Consider the following 10,346-nt stretch of genomic DNA (forward strand, 5'->3'; position numbering starts at 1 on the left):
GGCGCTATCCATCTAGGTCGGGTGCCTATTTGCGCGGCCAAAAAGATCAATAGATGGCACAGACAGACAGATGCCAGTTAGCGCGGAAGTCGCCAAAGCGCGTCCTCTCCTGGTTGTCGCGCCACAACAGTTATGCTTCTTTGTCGTTGTAGTAGTCGTCTAGACTTCTGACCTGACTTGGCTACTGCGTTGCCTTTCCCAAAGTAGGCCGTCATGTTAGGTAGATGTAAAAATGGTAGGTCGTAAGATTACGGCCCGCAGTTGCCACTCGCCCTGATATGCTTGTTGGTGGTCCACCAACATTTGCGCGCACACATTGCTCTTCTCGACCCCCCCCCCCCCCCCCTTGTTTTTTGTTGCAACTGTATGTAATTGTTTTTGTTCTGCTTTCTTGCTTTTTATCCTTAACACTAAATTACAAGTGCAGGTAGGCATTTTGCCAGCGCATAGGGACGTAACACACGATGGCGTGTTTCTCGGCGTTGTGTTGTCAGGATAAATTGTGCTGTAACGCTGCGACAACGCTACGTGGCAGAGTTGTACACTATGAAGGAGTTTCCTATGGCTGACGCTTCCAATGTACTTACGAGCTCTTTTAGGGCTTATATGCAAGGGCTATTTCGTCCACGTTTACACTTTCGGCATCGTATAACACTGGCTCGGGGCTTAAGTGCGTCATGCAAAATGTTTTTCACTATTTTGTCAAATTTACCATCAGCAATAAGAAAAAGCAAAGCTGAGAGAACATATCGTGACCTATACGTTTTTTTGAGTGCAAAATTCGTTTCTCAGTATCTGATCTCAGCGTGTTAGAGAAATGCTTTGCCAGTATTGATCTGTGGCTTCATTTTAAAGGCTATAACAACTCGCGTAAATAAAACCACACAAAAGTCATGCTTGGCGCATGCCTGTCTGGAGCGATCATCTGCGTATTTTGGTTTGATATTTTTTTTTCTAGCCACAGATGTGCGGACATCATTCGGCAAAATCACGCTCATGTGGTTGGAATTATCCGCGCTCTTCCCAATCCACTGCAAGTTTTAAACAAATAAAATAGCTAATTTATTCGTGATGTTGGTGTGACTACTCAAGGCAGAATTTACGAGCTGGCAATTCAGCAGGAACCTCTTCGTCACGTTGCGGTGATGGCATTCAGCCAAAGCTAAATGTTGATGTGCTTAAAGATAAACTTGTTTATTTTGGAGGCTCTACAGCCCAGAAAGAAACTCGGTTAGACGGTATCAATAGGTGAAAGCGCGCTCAGCTGTCATCGAATACAAAAGGGAGGCCGCTTTTTACCTAGCTCGATATTAAAATGGGGACTAAAATTCCAGTGCAGGAACAACTGAGGCTATCATGCGCCGACAACGAGGTTGAATGACTGGGTGGTTTATGGAACGTATTTGATCTGAGTTATGGTTTGTGTATGATGTTAGTTTCTTTTAGAAAACTAACAATTCAGGAGAAGTCATAAAGAGGATTCTCACCTAAAACCAAAGCTGGGTGAAAAAAAAAAAGGTTTTTGTATGACTGTATAAAATGTTTCCTCCTTAGTGTTTCAAAAATTTTACATGAGTATAAACATGATTTACAATACAATCATCACCGCATGCATCACATAGGAGGTTGTTTGATTTGTGAGTATGAAGTTACGTGTCAGGTGTGTTGTCCTATGCGAAGACGGCTTAACATTACTTCCTTAAACGGATCACATAGGAGTTTGTTTGATTTTTGAGTATGAAGTTACGTGTCAGGTGTGTTGTCCTATGCGAAGACGGCTTAACATTACTTCCTTAAACGGATCACATAGGAGTTTGTTTGATTTTTGAGTATGAAGTTACGTGTCAGGTGTGTTGTCCTTTGCGAAGACGGCTTAACATTACTTCCTTAAAACGCTTCTGATGAGTACATGATTCCCACTCTTCCGACAGAGGTTTTGGCAAGCCACGTTTGTTATTTATCACATTATTCCAATTGGACTTTTGTTTATAATGTGCTAACTTTATGCAATCATTAAACGATACATTCAGTTTCTAGACTTTTCTATATCAAGCTTGAGCATCGCATACATATGCTCTTCGTTTGCTTTTCCGACATGACTTGGGATCCTGCAGAATTTGATGTTTAGTCCTGGACAGTGGTCATTGCCAGGTCGTTTATGATGCCTCAAATCAGCGGTGCAACTGCGTTTCCGGGGTGAAGGGTTGTGAGCAGGACCGGGAAGTGTGTGTAAATAATACAGTTTGTAATATTCTCACCCATAATTTTATCTACTACCACATAGATGGTGGCGTAGTATTCAGTAGTAAAAATAGATGCACAGTGTGGAAGTCTTATTATTTTCTCACATCTTCCTTGCACCACTGCGCATCCGACATAAATAATTGTTTTTGAACCATAAGTGGTACTGCCTTTTTGTTTACATTCGCGGAATTCTTGAATGACAGGCCGTTTTGGAGTTTCTGTTTTACTGAACTGTGTCAGGGTGAAATAGATGTTTGAAGGGAAATAGCACCCCGGAGGCAGTGGGTTATGTATTTGGCAATGCCAGGTAATGCATTCAGTATGTTGAGATCTTGACACATTTGTTCAAATCGAAATAGCAGTGGTTAGGTGAAAGGCAGCTTTTTGGTGAATATTGTTCTAAAGGAACATGCTGTTGTAACCTAATACCAGAAGTGTTTCGAAAGGGATATGATTTTAAGAATATACGCACATGTGAGTGCGATTCTTCTGATATCCAAGAGAGTGTTCGTTTGTTTTTACTAGCAAGCCGGGTATACGAAATGTTCTGTCACTCCGCAGGAAAGGAACAGCTCTTGATTATGAACTGCAGCTAATGTTTTCAGGTACGATCGTCTTGCTGAAGAATAGACTATGCATTCATTGTCTAAGGAAGAGTGTACTAGAGCGATAATTGCGCAGAAGGCATGTCCTCTAGGATTTCCAGTGTTTTTTTTTTGTTTTTGTTTTTTTTTTTTTGTTTTTTGTTTTTTGCGAGAACATCAAGGTTTCGAGCTATCGTGAGAATTTAGTTTTTAGGTTATTTGCGCGTGGCAGGACTGAGAGTTCTGTGTCAGTGTTATTCTTGTAAATTGATTATTTTTTCTGGCAGGGTTTTGCTATAGTGTAGGGTAGGGTCAACCTGCAGGCCTGTTTCATATGAGTATAGAACGGCCACACTGTTTTTATGACGAGAACTTTCTTTTATCTTGTCCTTTGTCTTCGTGTTCGCGCTGTTTAAATTAATAATGAACATGTGTTTCGTGTTTTTGTTTGTTGTTTATAGGTACCAAACTTGTACTTATATTTGTATTTGTATGCAATTCCTCTCCTGTAAAAGTCACTGAAAAAGGGATTGACAGTATTTCTAAAATAAATAAATAAGAGACCCTAGTTAGCAGCGTAACGCCAGTCAAACCTATGCTCAATCAATAGCCTTCTTTGTAACAAGCCAGCTACCACTTGCCAGACGCATGCCTGGGATTTTGCTTTTTGTGCTGTGCGATGTCAGCGCACGCTAAAGATCCCCAGGTGGTCCAAATTACTCCGTAGCCCTCCACTACGGCTCCTCTTTCTCTCTATTCACTTTCACTCCCCCTTCCTCCCTTCCCTTACAGCGCGGTTCAGGTGTCCACAACTACAAGTGTGACAGATACTGCGCCTTTTCTTTCCTGTGAACCAATTATTATTATTATTTTTATTGCAACAGCGACATCGAATGGTTTGGTTTGGCCTATGGGGTTTAACGTCTAAAAGCGACTCAAGCTATAGACACGGCGCAGTAGAGGATTCCGGAATTTTCGGCCCCATAGGGTTCTTTAAGCTGAACTAACATCGCACAGCAAACGGGCGCGGATCTTCGGAAGAACTAGACATTTAAAGCTATTGTGTTAAAGGCTCTTTTATCTTGAAAACTGCTGCCCGGACAGTGGAGAACCCTACCACAGAACAAATATTCTGTTGGTTGTTTCGCTACTTCGAAGTTGGTGTTACAGCGGCATTATTTTTCGCTTAGTGTCAGTGAAAGTGCCTTCTTCCACCAAAATTTTGTCTAGACACCAAAGACGAAAAAAGAATTTGAGCAAATATATTCTCGCGTGCTGCGCAAGTTCTCGATGGAAAAGAGCTTCAGTGAAAGTCCGAGTCATCTTTCTCCAATCTGCTGAGGGACGAATTTTGAGCAGGGACAGAGTCGAACTTAACGGCCGTCCTACAACTAGAAGCCTGCACTGAGGAGAATTAGTGTAGATGACTTAGACAAGCCCATCTCACACCGTCCGTGCACTGCGTCGCGATTGAGCAGCCCCATGGTGATCTGCATCAGACTAACGACCGTTCCTCTACGTGCACTTGTCGCTATTTACGTATAATACAAGAAATAGTTCAGGATGCAAAGAACAAATACTAATGACAAGAAAATTATCTCTCAGATCATGTACTTTGAGAAACAACACAGGACCAAGGGAACAAAGTGCTGAAAAAGGTATAATGTATTCTTCAAAGCGCCTGCTTATTTTGTGCTTCGAAAAACTCAATGTCTGCTGTTTTCATAAGCAGAAGCTACGCAGTTCGCAAAAAAAAAAAAAAAAAAAAAAGAAAGAAATCACTTCCCACTCCGCTGCAATAGATCCAGCGTCTAACCATGTTATTTGAAAAATGTAAAGCCCATGAACACGGGCACATATATTCCTTCTTTGTCCGCTTTGGGTAGTAATTAGTGCAATTTTCTGCCTGCAGGAGACTACGTTTTGCCATTCGGTCATTGCAAAGTAACGGTAATCAAGTCATGTTCTTTGTGTTTTGCGAGTCCGTCCTTTCCGACGCCCTAACTTTGCAAACAATTCCTAGAAATTATATGAGAACAAAAACGCGACATGAAATAAACTTTACATTCCCCAACAAGCCTTGTACCAAAAAAATCTTGAATTGGAGGGCGGGTTGATCACAGGAGAAAAAAATGCGAAATAATGTGAAGGCACCAAGCGGCCTAAGGGAACCGTATTCAGGTCAGTATCTAAGCGATCCGATTCCGCATGAGGCCCACGGCGAAGAGGCAAAGCGGCTGGCGTAGAGTAGCTTTCGCTACAAATTACATAGGTAACCACGACTTGATCATGCCTTCAAAGTTAAACGCGCAAAGTGTCATTTATCATCTTATGCCAATTCATTCACACCTCGCACTATCATTGAATGGAACAACTTGCCATCGCACATCGCTACAGAAACTAACATAAAAAAATTCCAAGAGCTACTTCGCTGTGACGGAAATGTGTAGAATATTTGGTGTTGTTTTTTCTTTCCTCTTTTGATGTTATATAACGGTTCTTATTGTAATTGTTGCTAATTGCATCGTGTTTTTTTACAATTGTATCCCCCCCCCCCCATATGTAATACCCTCCTTTGGAGGGCCTTTAGGGGTACCCTGAATAAATAAATAAATAAATAAATAAATAAATAAATAAATAAATAAATAAATAAATAAATAAATAAATAAATAAATAAATAAATAAATAAATAAATAAATAAATAAATAAATAAATAAATAAATAAATAAATAAATAAAAAAAGAAGCGACGAGTATACGACATAAGTGCTATTGTTTCTACTCCTAGCGATTTCTCCTTGCGTTTTTGCCGTCCTGTTCAAACAGAGTGGAAACAGTAATATACCCTTATTGTTATTTTTAAATTTTTCTTACGGCCCACTGTGCGTCCAGTGCCTGTTCCATGGAAGGGTTTATATACTGTAACAAATTTAGTCGGCGTTTTCTAGTAGTAGCCAATTCTTTCCTTTTACTATATTGCGCTCATTTGGCTGACGTTTCCCATCTTTCAAATGATTATTCTGACTAGCATTGAGCCAACCGTGCTTTACTGTATTACTCATCACTTTTATGCGGCACTCCATTATCTCTCATACGTCTTCTCTGCAGTATATTCGCGGGCAAACAAAAAGATACTGATCGAAAGTGGTACCTCCACTCCATTATGAATCGTTACATTAGGCAGCCCCAGCTTCCTTTAGCGGATTTTTGGTGGGGTTCATCCGCGCAGATAGATTACATTTCAGCAAATTACAATAGCAGAAAAAAGTTCTATGCTTATGATCGCGTAACAAAATAGAGCGACCATCCTGACAATGACTGGGGCAACGCAGAATCCGGAAAAACATATTTATGTGTGTTATAAACCTGTTTTAATAACTTGAGAGGCGTAAACTGGAAGTGTAACTTGCAGGACTAAGCTCCTTTCTGCCGGCATTCGCTATCGCCGGAATAATTTCTTTAAAAGGTGACTTGTGTGATGACATTGCTACAGCCTGCATTCTCGACCGCGTTATTATATAAATTACAGACAAAGACACTAATGCGCTCCATGTGAATTGAAACCTCACAGCTTGCTCGCCAGCTCAGCAAAGTAGGAATGCAGAAGAGTGCGTGCCACTCTCGTAAATTGCCTACTCAAAGGAAGTGGCAACACTATAACAGCCTACTCCCACATTTTCAAACATGAGTATAACGCAAGGTATACTACAGCCGCACACATTCTCGAGTTTGTATGACTAAGGAACGCAAAGCAGGCGATAACCGTTTTCTGGAATTCATTGAAGGTCTTGATGCCTGTTTTTAGGTCCTTACACTCGCACTGATGACTTTCTATAATCGCCGCGTCAAGACCAGAATGATGAGGGCTATGCGCATGTCATTGTGGATGTTTGGCATACTTCGGTGCGGTGTCGTTTCGCAAACAGCTGGAGGGACGACCAAGCGGAAGCGCCAGTCAGTGCAGGTGGCTTGTCCTTTTTATTATACCTTGAATGTCATTGACCTTTGTCCTTTGCTCGGCTGCACTGTGTTCTCCAACCTTCGCCTCCTACAAAGCCGATAAAAGTTTAATGTAGGTTTCAACGGACGCCTACGAACAGGTATATCACACACAAGGACTTTATATTGTGATGTGTTTCATAACCTTAGATGTGAATGCTATTTATCGTTCTATTTTGAAAGGCTTTTGTCTTCTCATTGAGGTGTACGAGGGTTTATGAAGAGAAACGAAAGTAACACATCTAGGTAGCTGCTCTTAACGCTCTAAACATTTGAGGCAAGTCACCTAGAAAAAACGGCGGCGTTTTTCGAAAGCCTCTACCACCTCGTAAAACAGTAGCATTGGGGTTCTAGATCCACCTCATAAACAGCAACGTCGGGGTTCTACACCCTCCACCCCCTCCCATCTGACTTCGCAAGTGGTTATATTTGTTTGGTATTCACCCCGGTTGGTAAATAGAAGAGGCAGCTGTCACATTCCAGAGGTGGCGAAATTCTTCATATTCTAATATTATAAGATTCAGCAGGTTTGAGCGCTTCGAGTTACCGGTCATCTATGGCACAGCAATGAGCGACGTTATGAAGCCATGTTCGCGGGCCGCCCTTCCAGCTTTTCTCTTGACAACAAGAGATCCCGTAAGATATGTGGGTGGCTGACAGGTCAGTCTGCTCCTTGCCACCTTTTGTTGCCCTCAGCTGTCAACCAGAGAGGTATCGAGTTTGTTAGGCTGTAAAGGCACTCGACTTAATTCTGAATATAATTTGCCTATATGGGAGTTGCATGATAAATAGCGCTCAAACACACACCTGAAAAGTTAAGTCACTATTATTCTGTTCCAGTAATAATAAATAATGTAGCATTTACTTATCGCAACAGGCCTATTAGCTGGGACAAGATTCGCTATCGAAGTAACATTAGCATCATCTGCGTACATATTTAACCAGGGATGGGATGTATACAATACAAGTAATTTATAAAGAGAACAAAAAAAATTACAGTACTGCGCTTAAATCTGCTTAAGAGTGGAAGTGACGAAAGCCACTCTACAGGACTGTTTTTTTTTTTAATTGTATCGTCATGATCATCGCTATTATAATCATTATCATTGTCACTAACTGCGTCGTCTTTGCAGTGGTGACAATCATCATTATCGCTAACAGAAACTACACCGTCGTCGCAACTATCATCCTTAGGTTGGATAAGGTGAATTACGACATATTGCTCAGGAAGCCGGCGTGGAGTAGTGTTTTGCGCCTCCGCTGGGGATCAGGGGAATAATCACCAGAGGGATGATCACAATTTCTGCATACCCCACGCATGAGCCCAATGAGATTTACCCACAGCCCAAGCGAACTTAAGCTGTCGGTAACGCCTTAGTGTAGGGATCCGAAAATTTCGACCACATGGTGTTTTTTAACGTGCACTGACATTGCACAGCACACCGATGCCTTACTTTTCGCCATAATCGAAAGCGGCCGCCATGGCCGGTATTCGATCCCGCATCCTCAGTCACAGCAAGCGAGGCACCAACCACAGCACCACCACCGCGAGGCTGAGCCAAGAAAGGCTTTCTCATTATTCGCCCACGTACAGATCATTGCGGGACATCACTGATTGCTTTTAATTGCCATCAATGTAGTGAAGCCTAATGCCATAATTATTAAGTTTAGTGAATAGCATGTTATGGGTAACAGTATCGAAAGCGTCACTTAGCTCAAATAAAAGGCAAACGATGAACACTTTAATGTTGTGATATATTTATGCTTTGAATTCAGTTTCCTGTTTGGTATTAGGTTATCTTGTATGAAGAGTGAAAATTCAGATAATGGGGAGGGAATCACACTTCGTCTCCAAACAATCATCCACTAGTAACAGGTACAGCCTTTGTCAAAAGTGTAGCGCCCAGGGGGTCTACTTTTGAGCCATACTATGTGGCTCGTAATGCATTCCCAGGTTTCCAAACTTGCTGAAGGCAAGAAGAGTTTTCGTACTACCCTATCCAATGGATAAAACTTTCACGATTGTTAGAGAAGTCGTAATATAGAACTGAAAAACAAACCCTCTGGGCTTTAAACTTTTGACAAAGGCTGTACCGTCTTTACAAAAGTAACCAGGCTGCGTGTTTTGCTGCTCACTTGTATTATAAAGCCAACGAAGATTCCCAGAGGATCACAACTCGTTGAGAAGTGAGGACAGGCACTGGCCTTTAGTTTTCCCTGATTGAAAGCTTAAGATGTGGTATGAATTTACTACCTACGGCCGAGAAACAGACCCTGCAGCCTGATTACTTTTGGCAAAGACGGTAGGTTACCTAGTGTGGTTAGAAAGGCTATTATATACTCTCGCTGTGTAATGTTTCGCTGTTTCCACTCTACAGATTTAAACGTAGTCCATAGGCCGGACCAATTACTCAACAAAGATGCCAGTAGGCTCGATAGTCCACTGCAAAGTTCATCTATTTCCGAATGAAAGGAATGGAAGTCGGAGTTAATGCCAGTCTATCGGCAGCCATATAAGAGTAAGACCCCAACAACGGCTTCTCAGGTTCCCTTAGACTTTATGAAGTCTTAATCATCATCATACTGATTTAGCCCACTGCCGATATTCCTCCAATTAACTCGGTCCTGCTCCAGCTGTAGCCATTTTAGGCTTCTAAAGTCACTACATATTATGTGGTCACGTAGCTCTTTACAGGGTACTTCTTTTGGAATCAAGTCCATTAGGTATAAAAAACGTCGGCCATCTCGCGCTTGCTATATCTGTCCTGCCCAAGTGTATTTATTCCCTTTGATTTTGAATAGACGTTACTAAGCATCCTTTTTTTTTCTTAGCCGACTCTGCTATTTTGGTTTCTTTTAAGGCTAAACAAATACCCCATTCACTGGCACATTGCGTCAGGTAAATTTAAACTTGGCCCACCTTTTTACCCTGCAGGTGAGTAAACAAACAGGAGTACGCTGAGTAAGCTTTTAGTGCGAAAGCACTCACACCTTCATCACCATCGATCGAGAATCTTGTTCGATCTTTGTTGTGTGTCTGGACAGTCTACAGGGTTGCCAAATTTAGCAGTGTTTTTCCAAATTGGCGACATTTACAATTAAATGGCCATCAAAAGTGTATGGTGGCGACTTGGTGACTTTCTGGCGACTTTTTTTGGTAAACGTTCTGAAACTATAAGTGTTCTGACTGCATAATTTACACCCTAATATTGTAGCTTGTTGCAATATGGAGAATAACAGTGACACTGACAAATAATTTGACTGTACTGCCCAAGCGGCAAGCCTATGGTCGGCCCGCGCTCGGACCTTGGCAATATGGCCGACTGAAACTCACCGGGCCAACCTAGGCGACCAACCTCAGCCCAAGGTCGGGGATTGACAATGGCCTAAGAATGGCCAATCATTAGCAATCGAGCTCGGGCCAACGAGTATGGCCGACTTGGCCAGCCTACCGCCACGCTAGGGTCATGCATGGGCCATGGCTTGCCGACTTGGCCAGCCTACTGCCGCACTTGGGTCA

The sequence above is a fragment of the Amblyomma maculatum genome, chromosome 3 (genome assembly GCF_055883805.1).
Source record: "Amblyomma maculatum isolate TAMU_Amacu chromosome 3, ASM5588380v1, whole genome shotgun sequence".
Classification (NCBI taxonomy): domain Eukaryota; kingdom Metazoa; phylum Arthropoda; class Arachnida; order Ixodida; family Ixodidae; genus Amblyomma; species Amblyomma maculatum.